The sequence below is a fragment of the Notamacropus eugenii genome, chromosome 2 (assembly GCF_028372415.1).
Source record: "Notamacropus eugenii isolate mMacEug1 chromosome 2, mMacEug1.pri_v2, whole genome shotgun sequence".
In the NCBI taxonomy this organism is placed as follows: Eukaryota; Metazoa; Chordata; class Mammalia; order Diprotodontia; family Macropodidae; genus Notamacropus; species Notamacropus eugenii.
The window spans coordinates 262826506-262841930 of NC_092873.1; the positions used below are offsets into that span (position 1 = coordinate 262826506).

General features: G+C 39.3%; 1 pseudogene; it reads left to right on the forward strand.

Annotated features, from left to right (window-relative positions):
• The first annotated feature begins 271 nt into the window (after positions 1-271).
• LOC140527171 (myosin regulatory light polypeptide 9 pseudogene) lies at positions 272-1024 on the forward strand (annotated as a pseudogene).
• Positions 1025-15425: the final 14401 nt, after the last annotated feature.

A 15425-nucleotide genomic window follows, 5' to 3' on the forward strand; every position in this document is an offset into this window, starting at 1 on the left:
TTTTCCAAATGCATCACATACAAGTCACATATACTTCTCCAAGAGTCATTATTTTCTTGGTTAGCTTTTTCTTGAGTAGTTTTTCTTCATGAAAAGGAAAGAGGGAAGGAGCATATTCAGAAATGACTGCTCTGTAAAAACATAAGATGCAATAAAGCTTATTCATGAAATACTCTTAGATTTGTTGAGGTCATGAGTGGCCTTCAAAATCACCAGTAATTTCAGACAAAAACCTAATTTGCAAAGAGTGGTTATACCATTTAAAATCTAATGATAGGGCTTCTGCCCAAACTGCTGCCTCTTCCACTCCCTCTACTCGGACCCCTGGAACCCAACTAGAAGGCACCTGGAAGACAACATCACAGAAAAGGAAACTAATGCCCAAAGAGGAGAGGAGACTTACCGAAGATCACAAAACAAGTACACCCCTCCCAAGAAGCCAAGATGTCGAGCAAATGGGCCAAGGCTAAGACCACAAAGAAATGTCCCCAGAGGGCTACATCCAATGTTTTTGCCATGTTTGACCAGTCTCAGATTCAGGAATTCAAGAAGGCCTTCAACATGATTGACCGGAATTGAGATGGATTCATTGACAAAGAGGATCTCCACAATATGATGGCCTCCTTAGGGAAGAACCCCACAGATGAATACCTGGAAGGGATGATGAGTGAGGCCCCTGGGCCTATCAATTTTACCATGTTCCTGACCATGTTTGGAGAGAAGCTGAATGGGACAGACCCTGAGGATGTTATCTGAAATGCCTTCACCTGCTTTGAGGAGGAGGCCTCAGGAGTCATCCACGAGGACCACCTTCGGGAGCTGCTCACTACCATGGGTGACCGATTCACAGATGATGAGGTGGATGAGATGTACCTAGAGGCCCCCATAGACAAGAAGGGCAATTTCAACTATGTGGAGTTCACCCAGATCTTGAAGCATGGGGCCAAGGACAAGGATGACTAATTACCACACTCTCCCAGTCCTTATGCCCACCACACCCTTCCCACCCCACTCCCACCTTCCATACCCCTTGCATTCCACACAGCTGCCATGTACTAGGAAGGTTGATAAGCTCTTGCCTGGCCCTAAATCTGACACATCTGAAGACCAAGAAGGCTGAGCCGCTGGGCTTTGGGATTGGGTGTCCCTTGACTCTTGTCAAAGGCAATGGGACTTCAGGCCTCTAGCTTGCCTGAAGGGATATTCAGGGAAAGGTGGATCTCTTCCTTGGCAAGTACCAACTCTGGGCTCCAAGAGACACTTGCTTCACAGCTTATCCACCACATACTACAGTACAAGGCCCCAAACAAGGAAAGGACCAATCCAAGTCATCTGGCCAAAGCTGACCACCTGCCCCCTTTTCCACTGGTCTGCAGGGACCAACTTTCCCTCAACCCCAGTTCTTTTGCCACTGCCTCATCTGGTCATTGTGGCCTCTTTCATGGTGACACATTCCTTGTTCTTGCAGGAGACACTAAATAAAACATTCTTCCTTCTCTTTGTGTCCCCTGCACACACCCTGATCCTTCAACATCACTCATCTGCCTCACAAAGGCACACAAAGGAGAGCAGCATGGCACAAACACCCTGTTCAACTCCCAGACAGGGGTTTGAGTGGGTGTTCAAGGAAGTGTATCTTATTGGGTATGCACTCATGCATGTTAAAGCCAGGGTGTAGCTTGTGTGAATTCATGTGTATGTGTGATTATATGTTTATGTATGTAAAAAAAAATAATCTAATGATGGCTAGACAGTAAGATATATCCTAGAGTCACCAAGTAATGAAGTAAAGAGCATGGATACCTGAAGCCCAGAAAGACCTGTATTCAAATTTCACTTCAGACACTTATTAGCTTTCTGACCATGGTCAAGGCATCTAATCTGTTTGGGCTTCAGTTTCTTCAACTGTAAAATGGAAGGGTAGTACAAGATGGTACCCTATGGTCCCTTCCAGCTCTAAATCTAAGATCCTTGCTTTCATTCAAATGAGCTTTCAGGAGGTGTAATTTGCTTTTGCATTCATTCAGCAAATGCTTATTAAATATAACCTTTTAATGCATATGCACTGGAAGGTGCAAAGATGAATTAGAAAGAATCCCCATTTTCACCTTTGAGTCATTTTCCCATGTTTTTAGTCTGTCCTTAAGAATTTCTGCAATTACACATTTGGGTGAGGGGAGAGGAGAGATGAGGAGAAAATTTGGAACTCAAAATCTTGTGGAAGTGAATGTTGAAAACTAAAAATAAATTAATAGGAATAATAAAGATGAAAAAAAGAAAAAAAGGAATTTCTGCAATTTCCAACAACCACAGAAAACTCCAATGTCTGCAGGAGGAAAAAGCTTTGCGTTTACTCGGTCCCCACCATCAGTGATGGCTTTGTCGGAACTCTCCATTGTTCCTGAAAGTCTCTTAATGACAGTCTCTATAGATGTCCCCAACTGCCTACACCTTACAAGCATCTCAAGCCTTTCTGCCTCCTCTTGCCTTTGGCCTTCCCTCTCAAGTATTCCACTCCCCTACTCTTCTTTCTACTCTTTCTAGTCTGAGCCTGTTGCTTTTTCTTCTTTCTGATCCACCCCCCACTCTGCCCTGCAGTTCAGAGCTCTAGTCTCCTCCAGTTTCAATCCTTATTCTCCAATCACTTCAAGAGTCAGTTGTCTGTGCACCTCATCTTTATGCCAGATCAGTGGATTATGAAACACTAAGAAAACTCAGAAGTAACTGTAGATAGTGACCCTGAGGGACAATGGGTAGCCCTAGGCTGCAATGCAGTTCCCTGTCAAAAGATCAGCAAGGGAAGTGGGAAACAGCAAAGCTCCCTTTGCAGTACATGTTCCTCTTCAAGGCCCAGAAAACTGCAAGTGTTTCTGAATAATATACAAATATAGCATTATGCCCATAAATGGACTAGTTTTGATTCTTGGGAAATATATTATGGATGTAACCCATGTAAGTTCTGAGGCATTCTCTTCCTACCTCCTACTCTCACAGATGACTCAAGTTCTCAGAAGTAGGCTGGCTACATCTTGCCTTCAGGGATCTAGGGGTACCTCTGAAAGGTCAGGGGTGATTCTCCAATGCCTTTGGATGAAGTCCTCACTAGTGTGCTTCCCTCCCAAGATTATAAGTTGAGAAGCAATTTAGTAAGCCTGCTTTACGCAGCTTTTAGAAAGGAATCTTTACTAACATGGGATAATAAGAACAATTAGTACAAAGGATCTCCCAAACATTTATGACACATTATCCTGACAGTACAAAAAGAGCCCAGACCAAACTTAGAGAACACATGTGACAAAGGTATAATTTACAACTCCTAGTTCCTGGAAGACTTTTCTCCCCATTCTTGGGGTAATCAAGAAGTTCTCCACTTGAGTGATGAATCTGTGTCCATCTATCTTAGTTCCCAATGTTTCTGATGTTAATTCTCCAATGAGAAGATAGGAATGCCAAAATCTTCTAGATCCTTCAAAATTCAAAAAGATCTCCTCTGGCCAAAGTGAGCAAAGTTGGTGAGGGGGAAACTTGACTGATCAGGTCGAATTTGTCCCCTATGTACAGAAATGAAAGGTGGAATCAGATCAAAGTTGCAAAGATGGAAGCTGATTAGGGGGCAACCTGACCAATCAAGTCAAAGTGGTCCCACCATGCACAGAGATGAAAAGTGGCTCTACCTTCATGGCACTTTTAGTCTCAGAGAAGGAAAAAAACTAAGAGAATTATAATATACAATATCATATGACAAATTCATTAAAAGTGGTAGGTGAAGTCTAAGGAAGAAAGGTTGTTATCAACTAGGGTATCAGGGAAGTGTCCTTTCAGAGACAGCATTTGACTTAAGCTTCAAAGAATGGTTAGGAATCCAAGAAGGAAAGGGGAAAAGGACGTGCTTGTCAAAGGAATAACATGAAGCAAGGCTGAAAATGTGAGGTGATTCCAGTTTATGGGGGTTGAAGGATAGACTGAGTAAAAACTATACTTAAAACATAATTGGTGGTCATTAATAATTTTTGAGTGGAGTGTTGACCAGGTATAGGAACAAGAAAAATTAGGCTAGGCTTTCAGGAAGAGAGTAAAATGACAGCTTGCAAGATAGACACTTATTAGTATCACCTTTAAAACATGAATCGATCGATATACTATGACTACTGAGATGCTTCTGCTAAGCATGTACACTGAGGAGGTCAAAGAGAGAAAAAGAGGTCCCATTACCCCAAAATATCTAGAGCAGTATTTTTGAAGTTAGCAGGAAACTGGAAATAAAGCAATTGGAAAATGACAACAAATTGAGATATGTGAGTCTAATAGAATATTACACATGTTATTTTCAGAGAAACATGGGCAGACATGTCATCTGAGCCAGAGTAAAGAAAGTAGAACCAGGAAAACAATATACCTCATGACTAGAACAGTGTAAATGGAAAAAAAACAACAACAATAAAATGCAAATGAACATGGTGAAATTATAATGACCACACCTGGCCTCCAAAGAAATGAGAAAATGAACTTCCCTTTTTTTACTGGAAAGATGGGATACTCTGAGTGTGGAAAAATGCATACGCTGTGAGATGTGGTTCATGTGTCAGTTGGATTTTCTGTTTTTTGGATGGATCTGTGGGAAATGTAAACAAATAATGCATTCCATCAAAATTTCACTGGAGGATGGAATGACAGATTCAATGAAAGAATGAGAAAAAATGCCTAGAAAAGTATAGAGTTAGGGAAAAAACAGTAGGAATCTTAGCAGGTGAAAATCATACAAACTTTGAAGAAGAACATAGTTTGAAAATATAAAATTATGGAGTAATAAGAATCTAAAATTTCTGACAATTGTAAATTAACACAAATTTTTGAGAAAGTAACATGGTATTATACGTAAGAGCTAGGAAATTTTTCAAACTCCTTGATCCAATAATCTCATTGCTGGGACTATACCCTAATTTTATTACTGGAAGGAAAAATGGAGCTATCTACTAAAATATTCATAGGTGCATTTTTTCAGGATGGTTTCAGCCAAAAAAAAACCAAATCACAAACAATAGGGGGAAAAATAATGTGTCAGTGACAGGGATAACTGAACAAAATATGGTATATGAATTCAATAGAATATTTTTGTTACATGAGACATGACAAACATGAAATTTACGAGGGAATATGGAAAGATTTCTCAAACCCTTTCCATCTGGCTTTAGATTTAGTCCCCCAAATGAAACTGCTCTCTCTGAGGTACAAATTATTTATTTTCTCAGTCTAATATTTTCAGGCCTCAGTGGACTTTCTTCAGGTCTGACATTCTTGACCAAACAAACCTTCTTGTAGACATACCTCTAAACCCCAATCTTCCCATTTCTTGGAACAAATTCATTTTCTAACATATGATATTTGACGATGTTGTTTTCTCAGGCAAAATGATGATGATGGTTTCCAAGGAAATCACTATCTCTTGGTTATCCTACTACCTATCTAGTTGCCTCTTGTCAGTCTCCTTTGCTGGATCATTATCCATGTCTCATCCTCTAGGTATGGGTGAACCTCAAGGCTCTGTGGTAGATCCTCTTCTCTTTTCTCTCCCTTAGGGCTCTTATCAGCTCTGGTGGGTTTAATTTACCTCAATACTGATGATTCCCTGGTCACTAAGCTGTGTTCTGAATTCTAGTGCTACATCACCAACTACCTATTGGACATTGACATTTCCTGTTGGAAGCCCTGTAGGTCCCACGGTGGCCCAGGTAGGGAGAGTAGGCTGCAGGGACCACCTGTCTTCCTGGCTAAAGGTTTACAACAGTTCTTGCCTTGATCATCACTGGGGAAGAGAGTCATTTGACTGGTTAGTGTTTTTTGTTTGCAAACTCAGTTGTGATGTAGCAGCCAATTAAAAGGTTTTTCTTTACCATTCAGTAAGTAGACACAGAACAATCACAAAAAAACCTGAGCATGCTCTGAACTAGAGGCAGGTCCCCTCTATTACATGTCACTATGAATTTTCAGAAGAAAGCTCTTCAAACATCCATGTGGGTTGTCAATAAGCAGAACACACTGAGCATGCTTTGAGGACAGAGCTCTCATTGGCCATTTCCCCAGTTACTTTTAATTGATCCATTCTTCATTCAGTATTTGAGTTTAGTCATTGTATTCAGGCCTTAGCTAGACAATTCCAAATTCTATTTTTAAAAAACCCCACAAAAAACACTATTAGGTATATTAAGGGGATAACAACATATCCCAGCTCAGGCACCTCTGGGGAAATGTTAGAAGGCAGACTCTTCCAGTAGCGATAGGTTCTCCAAATCTTTCACAAGTCTACAGAAGTGATGACCCATACATGCAGACTAATTTTGTTTGTGATTTAATATTTAAAGAAATATGCAAAAACCCCAGTGAATCTGCAGTGATATCATTTTGTTTGCATATCTTTTTCTTTCACATTGTTAATTACAATGAAATAAAACCCTCCCTATGTGACTAGATGTATGAAAACTTTTTTGAGTTGAGTTACCTATATTATGAGATGCCTAAATCTTAGCGTAGACATACCTCTAAACCCCAATCTTCCCATTTCTTGGAACAAATTCATTTTCTAACATATGATATTTGACGATGTTGTTTTCTCAGGCAAAGTGGTGATGATGGTTTCCAAGTCATTCCAAACCCTATTAAGGAACTATCTACTTGAAGAAACAATCCTGGGTTACAATTGCCCATTGCTCCTTGATCCAACCTTTCTCACAAAAGTTGCAGAGAAAAAAATAACCAGACACACCCTAACAGCCCAATAAAACCACATTGCCTAATGAACGGAGGTTGTTAGTGTGGGAGCTCAGAGAATCTATTTTTCATACTGTTTATTTTGAAGTTAACTTTGCGCAGTAATAAAGATACCATTGTGAGGTACAGGACCTAAATATTTTACAAAAACCAAGCTAGTGCCCTCCAGGATGATGAGGCACAGAAATGCAACTCCACATTCTCTTGCTAACTCAGTTCACTGATAACATGCAAAGGGACAGAAGAAGGGGGAGGGGACGCTGTGCACAAGCAAAAAGCAAACAAAGATACTCATCCTCATCAAAAACATACAAGGTTCTATGGGTTAATAAGTTTCACAGGCCACCCAGGTCTCTGCAGTCTAGTGCCTGAAAGCAGCTCCCTTGTACCCAGGTTCTATTAGAGCATCTCAGTTTAATTTAGCCAATAACGAGGAGCTAGAGGTAGATCCCAGTGCCCCCAGAGGTTAGAGTTGCCTCTGTTTCAACCCCAAGAGAACAAAGGGTGTTGGAACCTTTTCCAAATGCAGCAGACTAAGGTAAACAGACCTTGGAGACTTTTTGAATACCCCGATCCAGAGTAAATAAGCTAGATAAGGAGGCACCAGAGATTGATAGAATTCCTTTGTTATCTGGGGCTGAATTTAGGGACTCATCAATCCCTCCAGCTATTTCTCTCCACCCTGTTTCCCTTCCCCTCGGGGGAAAGGATCTGGTCTAATCAGACTGTATCAAAGACCTCTAATTTTCTTAGTTTACTACTTGGCTACCCAGTGTTTTTCAGTTCTGCTTTGCACCCACCAAATGCAAAAGGCAGAAGTGGTTCTAGCCAGGATTATAAAACAGCTGTTAAAATTTGGAATATGTACCCATGGAGGTAAATGATTTACATCAATGAGCAAAAGAATTTAGTTCTAGGCAACATAGTCTCCTCTTGGAATACTTAGGTATTTATTAGCTCCATATTTTCCTGGCACTAATTTAAAGGAGTCAGGATATGGATTTTATGACAATGGTAACAAACGTTATTTAAAGAGAGGCATAAATAAGAGTTATTATGTTCTCCTCTCAAGAGGTGTCAGGCATAGTAATACAAGAGATACGTGAACAAGACAGAACCAAATTATACACAGGAACAAATGACGCATGCCAAGTTGGCAAAAAGATGAATAATAAAAAGTTAGCAAAAAGGCATTCGATTATTGGCTTTATTTAATCATTTTAATTTCTGCTTTTCCTAGTGAAGGGTTGAAATTTGTTGATTTAATTTTAATTTCGCTCATAGATAACATGAATGATGTATTCAGGTTCCAAAAAAGCTAGAAATATGACCCAGAAAAAGGAGATTAGCTTAGAAAACTGCAGTCTAATAACTTGATAGAGAAATTCCAAATAGAATATTTGATGGGTATGAGATATTTGGGAAAATATCAGGGCTTGTAAAGACATGAGAAAAGTAGCAGAAAAATTATTTAATTTTCTGAGGACTGAGGATGTACCAATGATTCTACAAATCATAAATAAAGACTGCATGAATTAATCATATAAAAATTTAATTATCAAAGCTTGGTTCTAGAAAGAGTTGAGAAAAATGTATCTGAACCTGGTCTTCAAAGAGGCAGGGGACTAGGGATGTGAAATGTTGCATATATGGTCAGACGTGACTGAGACAATGTTTGGTTTTGTTCTACTGTTTTTCATCTTTGTTACAGAAGTGGGTAATTTTTAAAAACTAAAGAAAGTGATATAAAGTAAGAAAAAAGCACAAAAATAGGCACTTTAAAATTTGATAGATCAATTGTTCATTTTTATCTTTGTGCCTTTTCTCAGGCTGACCTGCCCCCAGTGTCTTCTCCCTGTACTAAATCTGCCCCATTCCTCAAGGGCCACCTCCAATCCCTTGGACTCTATTAAGTCTCCTTTGACTGTTCCACTGTACTTCCTAAACTCCTCTAGGTTTTATAAGGTGCACCACACAGTTTAGCAATTAATCACTTTTTGCTGTCTTCATTTCTCTTAGTCTTGCCTGCTCATCTCAGTTCTAAGATGCTCGAGGGTGAAGAATAGGTTTCATATTTCTGTTTATGTCCTGCAGTGCCTAGTAGAGTGCTAGTACCTAGGGGTCTCTCAAATTCATCAATTCTACATCCTTCCTACCGCCTTCACTTGAATAAGGCACTCATTATCTCTTGTTTAGAGGATCAAAATAACTTCCCAACTAATCTCCCCTCTAATCCACCCCAACCCACCCTCCTATATGCTGATTAATCTCCCTCAAGCATGTCTTTGATCATATCACTCCTATAATCAAAACTCTTCAATAACTTCCCAGTGTCTTCCAGATCATTGCTGTAACAGTAATGCTACTCATAAATCATATAGCACTTTCAGGTTTACAAAGCATTGGAAGAATGCTATTATCAGCCTCAATTTACAAATGAAGAAACTGAGAGACTAAGGGTCACATGGCCGGCCAATAAATCCAAAGTAAAAACTAAAAGAAAGTTCAAACTGTTTATCCTGACATTGAAAGCCTTCTGTCATCTGGTACCATACTTTTCGATGTTTTCTCATGCTTCTGCCCTGCTTGTGCACTGTGCCCCACCAAAGTACTAGCCACGGCTCCTTGAGCACACCCCATGCTTTTCCACCATCAAGTTTTTACTCATCTTATTTCCTCCATATAGAAAGCCCTTTGCTCCCACCTTCACCTACGAAAATCTCTCTAGTTAAACAATGATTATATGAATAGAGTGTGGGTCCCCCAAATAGAGTGCCCCACCAAGGAGCAATTTCTATCTCAATTCATAGCTCACAAACCCTCATTTCTGATGACTAGCCTCAACCGAGGCAGATAAATATGCATGACATCATGGAGACAGAACAAAATTTGCTTGGAACAGAATTCAAGGGAGATAACAAGGAACTGAATTGAGCAATAAGCACTTTTCACCACCCATTTCCAAAATCTATCACCTCCCAAGCTCTCAGGAATTGGAAAGTGAAAGTCTTGTTAAGGAGGTTAACATCCATAGGCTACTGTGCCGAATCATGCCCTCCCTCTCTCTCTCTCTCTCTCTCTCTCTCTCTCTCTCTCTCTCTCTCTCTCTCTCTCTCTCTCTCTCTCTCTCTCTCTCTCTCTCTCTCCCTCCCTCTCTGTCCCCCTCCCTTCCTCTCTCCTTTCCTATTTATCCCTACCCTTCTCTATCTCTCTCTCTCTTCTCTATGTATCTCTCTGGCTTACTGTCTCTGTCTTTGTCTCTCTTTCCCTCCCTCCTACCTTTCTATTCCTATCTCTCTCTGTCTTTCTCCCTGTCTCTGTGTCTTTCTGGCTGATTGTCTATCTCTGTCTCTATGTCTGTCTCTGTCTCTCTCTTTTTCTCTCTCCTCCCCTCTCTGTCTCTATTTGTCTCTCTGTGTGTCTGTCTGTCTCTATGCCTCCCACCACCTACCATCTCTCCACCTGGACTTCTTCAGTCTCTACTCACTCTAAGGGACAAAGAGCATGTTACGTACTTGGCAACCAGACTAATGATGGAGCATCTACATGATGCTTACTAACGATATCTTCCTCTTTGAACTGACTTTCCATGTCCCTTTTATATCTTGTATGTACCTGGTTCTTTACATATTGTCTCTCCCATGTAAGCTCCTTGCGGACAGGGACTGTTTTCATCTTTCTTTTGTATCCCCAATGCTTAGCACAGTACCTAGCCCATAGCAACTGCTTGATAAATTATTGTTGACTGTTCCATGTTTGGAAAGTACGGACTCCTGGCATGGTGGCATGGTGTCTCCCTCGGCTATGTATAGACTGTACAAACCCTGGTACAACTGAAGAGAAATCTTCCTCTAAATTACTTCTTCCTCTGTCTCCACCTGCCTCTGCTGACCCAAGCTTCTATCTTATGTTTTGTACAACTACAAGATTTCTATTCTTCTACCAAACTGAGGCCATGGAAAGATGTTGAAATAGTCCACAAGTTTCTAGGACACATAGTTCTCAAAGAGAACATGGGGCAGACACACCCTATTTACACCTGCACTGCTCAGACCTGGCAACAAATGTTTATTAAAATGAATTCAACTGAATTACAGTGGGTCAGGCCGATGATAATGACAGGCTTTACTATAATAATGGGACTAGAAAGGAAGGAACAGATGTGAAAGTTATTATAGCAGCAAAATTGGCAGTATTTGGCAACTGATAAAATGTGGGTTATAAAGAAGAGGAAAAAGCAAAAATAACACCACATTTTCAAATACGGGCAACTGGAAAGCGATTGCATCGTAGAAATTGACAATTGAAAGAAACAAGGTGGAAGGAAAGGAGAGATAAGAAGCTCAATTTGGGGCTTAGTGACTTAAAGGAATTTTAGATATACAGAGTGAACATTCCCACTAGGACAAATCACATGAACAAAAACACAGAAGTAAGATTGCATAATTATTGCCTTGTCAGTAATAAATCTATCTATCAGACTGAAGTAGAGGCCTTGTGTTGGGAAGTAGTTTAGATAAGGTCAAAATGAGATGCTGTGACCAGATAATAAAAGGCATTGAATGTCAAGTTAAAGGAGAGCTATTAATGGTTTTTGGGCAAGGGGATCAACACGATGTAAAGAGTATTTTAGAAAAACTAAGCTTGTAGCAGCGTGCAAAGATGAGTTGAAGAGAAGGAGAGTGAAATTTGGAAGGCCAACAATACTCCAGGCATGAGGACCTGCACTATGATAGTGTCTATGAGAGCAGAAAGGTGTTGCAAAGGAACAATCTGGTGATAGCTGGGGATGGGAGGGTGAAAGAGAGAAGCTGAGAGACAGCCCATTTGAGATGGATTATTGTTAAATTGAAGGTGATGGGAGTCATGTAAGGAGAAGTGTCTGGGATTCAATTGCCAATAAAAGATTAGAGAATGGAGACCAAAAGGAGATTTGTGAACTGTCACACAGAAGTTTGCTTCTTCTTGTGTCCCTAGTGCTTAGCACAGTGCCTGGAACGTAGAGGGCACTTACTTAAAAATTGACTAAGAATGAATAGATAATTCAAGGGAAACAGCATAAAGAAAGAAATTAAAGAACTAACTTTGAGGAATGGCCAAGTCTGAGAGAAAAAGAAAGAAGATGAACCAGAAAGGGAGACAGAAATGGAAGAATGAGAGAGGAAGGAGAACCCAAATAGTATACCATCATGCAGTCCAAAATAAAAAGAGAGTTCCAAAGAAGAATTCCATCAAATACAGCAGATAGATCAAGAACTCTAAATCGACTTCTAAAACATATCCAGCTTCTCAGCTAAGAAAGCATGTGACCTTGAAAAAATGGTTTTTGGAAGGGATAGAGTGATTTAACAGCGATTTTTATTATGGAACAACAACGAAAAAAATCTATTTTCACCAAGATTGAATCTTGCTGAGAATTCATCTATGTAGGTCTTCCTCCCAACTGTGCTTTCACTTTAGTCCAGAGGAATGATATCCACCAAAGAATGGTCTGAAACATGGACAAGACTTAAAATATAAGAATCATTCAATATGTAAGAATCATTCCCCAATAAATAGGTGGTCAAAAGATATGAATAGGCATTTCTCAAATGAAGAAATTCAGCGTATCAACAAACCATATGGAAAAAGTAAGAAATGCAGTGAAGCTGGCTCTGAGGTTCTACTTTACACCTACCATTGGCAAAAATGACAAAAGAGAAAAATAGTGATGGTTGAATGGGTTGTGGAAGGCTAGGCACACCACTTCGTATACTTTTCATTGATGGAGATGTGAATGGGTCCTACTATTCTGGAAAACAACTTGAAATTATCCAAAATTTCATTAAACTGTTCATACCCTTTGACCTAGAGATTGGACATGGATTCCAAGGTGACTAGCAACAGTGGAGAAGGACTCATATGTTGAAAATATATTGACTCTATGGAAATTCTTTTGTACTTCTTATCTTTTCCTTTTCTTATTCTCTTACTCTTCTTTTCCTGTTCTTCTCTTTTAGCACAGTTCCAGGCATATTATCAGTGCTTGATAAATGCTTATTGCGTTGAATTGAATTGTAGTAAAGAACCGGAAACAAAATAGGTTTTGATTAACTAGGGAATGTTGAACAAACTGTGGTATATGGATGAAATGAAATTTTATTGTACTATAAGAAATGACAAATATGACAGATTCAGAAATATATGGAAAGACTGAACTGATGCAGAGGGAAGGGAGCTATGATGGGCAGAATCTGAAGTAACTGAGGAAACAAAGGTTTGAACTTCTAAGCCAGAAATGGGGAACCTGAGACCTCAAACCTTCTAGATTCTCAAGTGAAGCCTTTTACCTGAGTCAAGTTTTACAGAACAAATTGTTTTATTAACGGGATTTGTTCTGTGAAGGCTTAGAATCTAAGCATATTGATTTAAGCAATACATACCAATTACATAACAAATTAGGACCAGGACTCCTCAGCTTGGCACTGTATCCCAAATACAGACAGATTTTAATGTATGAAAAGAAAACAATGAACAGGATATAAACCAGGATACAAGATTAGGTAATCTAATTTCTAACCGAAGGAAAGATTAGGAGCTAAATTGGGAGGAAGAGGGTGAACAGGTGTGATTCCCAGAAATCAGAAAAAGAAGTGCCCCCCCTACCCCCAAGTGGCTATATTCAATCAAAAGAACAAGGAAACAGTAACTGTTTAACTAGTATAGAGTCAGTTTTCACATAAGACATATGGGTTTTTTGAGATGTATAATCATGAGAAAACTCCTTGCATCAGTTTTCAGATCTGACTGAGTTTCTGGTCAGCATAACCCTAGTTAAGGGTCTCTAAGCAACAAGTAGAAGCAGTTCAGCCTCCTAGTCACACAGGGCTGGATACAAACAATGCAGTAAAGCATTCTCATAATTCCCATAGTTGAATAAAGTTTTCTCACAAGGCATAAATTAAACTAGACTGACAATTGAATAGAAAGAAATTGAGCTAGATACAAAATTTAGTCATAAGACAGAACCAGTGGGGTTCACTCAATTCCCACAATTCCCTCACAGCAGAACCAAAGGAATAATCTACATGGTACTCATAATAATGAGAAGGGAAAAAAACTTTGAAGGACTTTAGACTTCTGATCAAAACAGTAAATAACCATGATTTCAATGAACTAATGTTGAAATATACCTCCCACCTCTAGGCAGATAGGTGATGGGCTAAAAGTGCAAACTGAGACATGCATGGTCCATATGTTGAATTGAATTGCTTGACTATATACATACATACTGCATCCAGATAGCTCAGGAGGAGAAAGTGAGGCTGGTAACCTTGCACAGCCCTTGCTCACTCAAAACAAAGTCAAGTGCAAGTCACGTCACCATTTCTCTGATGACATGGTCTTCAAAAATGAAGGATGAATGCAGCAACAACATACATACATATCTAAATCTATATATATATTACAAACAAGGGCCTCTATTCAGAGCAGGAACGGGGAAAGGAGGGTTGGCTAGTGTGTAAGAACACACTCAGAAGAAAAAAAGCATCAATAAAACATTTTTTAAATGCAAAGAAGAAAAAAGTGCTGAGGGGTACAAAAGTAGAGAAATTTTCTTTCTGTCTTATTAGATTTAATATACCTGTATTTCTTTTTAAAAATTATATAACATTGCATTTTTCTTGTACAATTTTCTTTGTTGTTCTTTTTATCTTGAAATGTTTATATTTGTTTTTATTATTAAATTCACAATAAAAAGTAAGACTTATTTAGCAATACAAACACCTATATCCCTATAAACAGGACCTTCTACTAAGCCCTTAATAAATATTTATTGAATTGAATGCATTCTATGATCCTTACATTAAAGCCCTTGTAGTAGGAGAGAAGGGCCAATTATTTTCTGAGTGATTATTATAGCTCTGTGGATGTCAACCCCTGTCATTTAGAATGCATAATGTCAGCAGGGCCTTCTAATGCCCTCAGTGACTCCATGTCTCATTGGAAACAAATGTTCCAAATCTTTCCTTTCCTTTTTTTAGAAAAAAACTCACTTCCCTCTCCTTCCACAATCTCTTTCACTCCACTCTCACATAAGTCTATTAACTTGGACTACTTCACTAGGAAGACTGAGGACGTCTAACATTTGCTCTTTGGGTCCCACTTCTCCATTCTTCAGACTTTCTCAACATTACTCTTCTCTTGCCCTTTCATTACAAAAGAAGGGATATTCCTGTTCCACAGAAAGGCTAATCATTTTACCTGTACTTTTCACATAATTTCCTCAAAGGAGAGTGCAGTTAAAAGAATTCTGAATTTGGCGTTAACACCTGGGTCTAAGTTCAATCTCTGCTACTTACTAGCTGTGCCTCCCTGGGCAAGTAACTTGATTTCTCTGTGCCTCAGTTTCCTCATCTGTAAAATGAGGGAGTTGAAGTTGATGACTCCAAAGTACCTCCAGTCCTCAACCTATAATACTATGCCTTCCTACAGGATCTTGCGTTAAGTAAAAATATCTCCTCTCTTTCATGAATCTTTAATCTCCCCCTCTTAAACCAGCTCCTTTCTTTCTACTTACCAATATGTTCAGTTTTCCCAATACTGAAAGTGAAAGCCTTACCTTAGCTCTTCTATCATCATCCAGTTCCCTTCCTATTGTTTTCTTCCTCTTTATGATT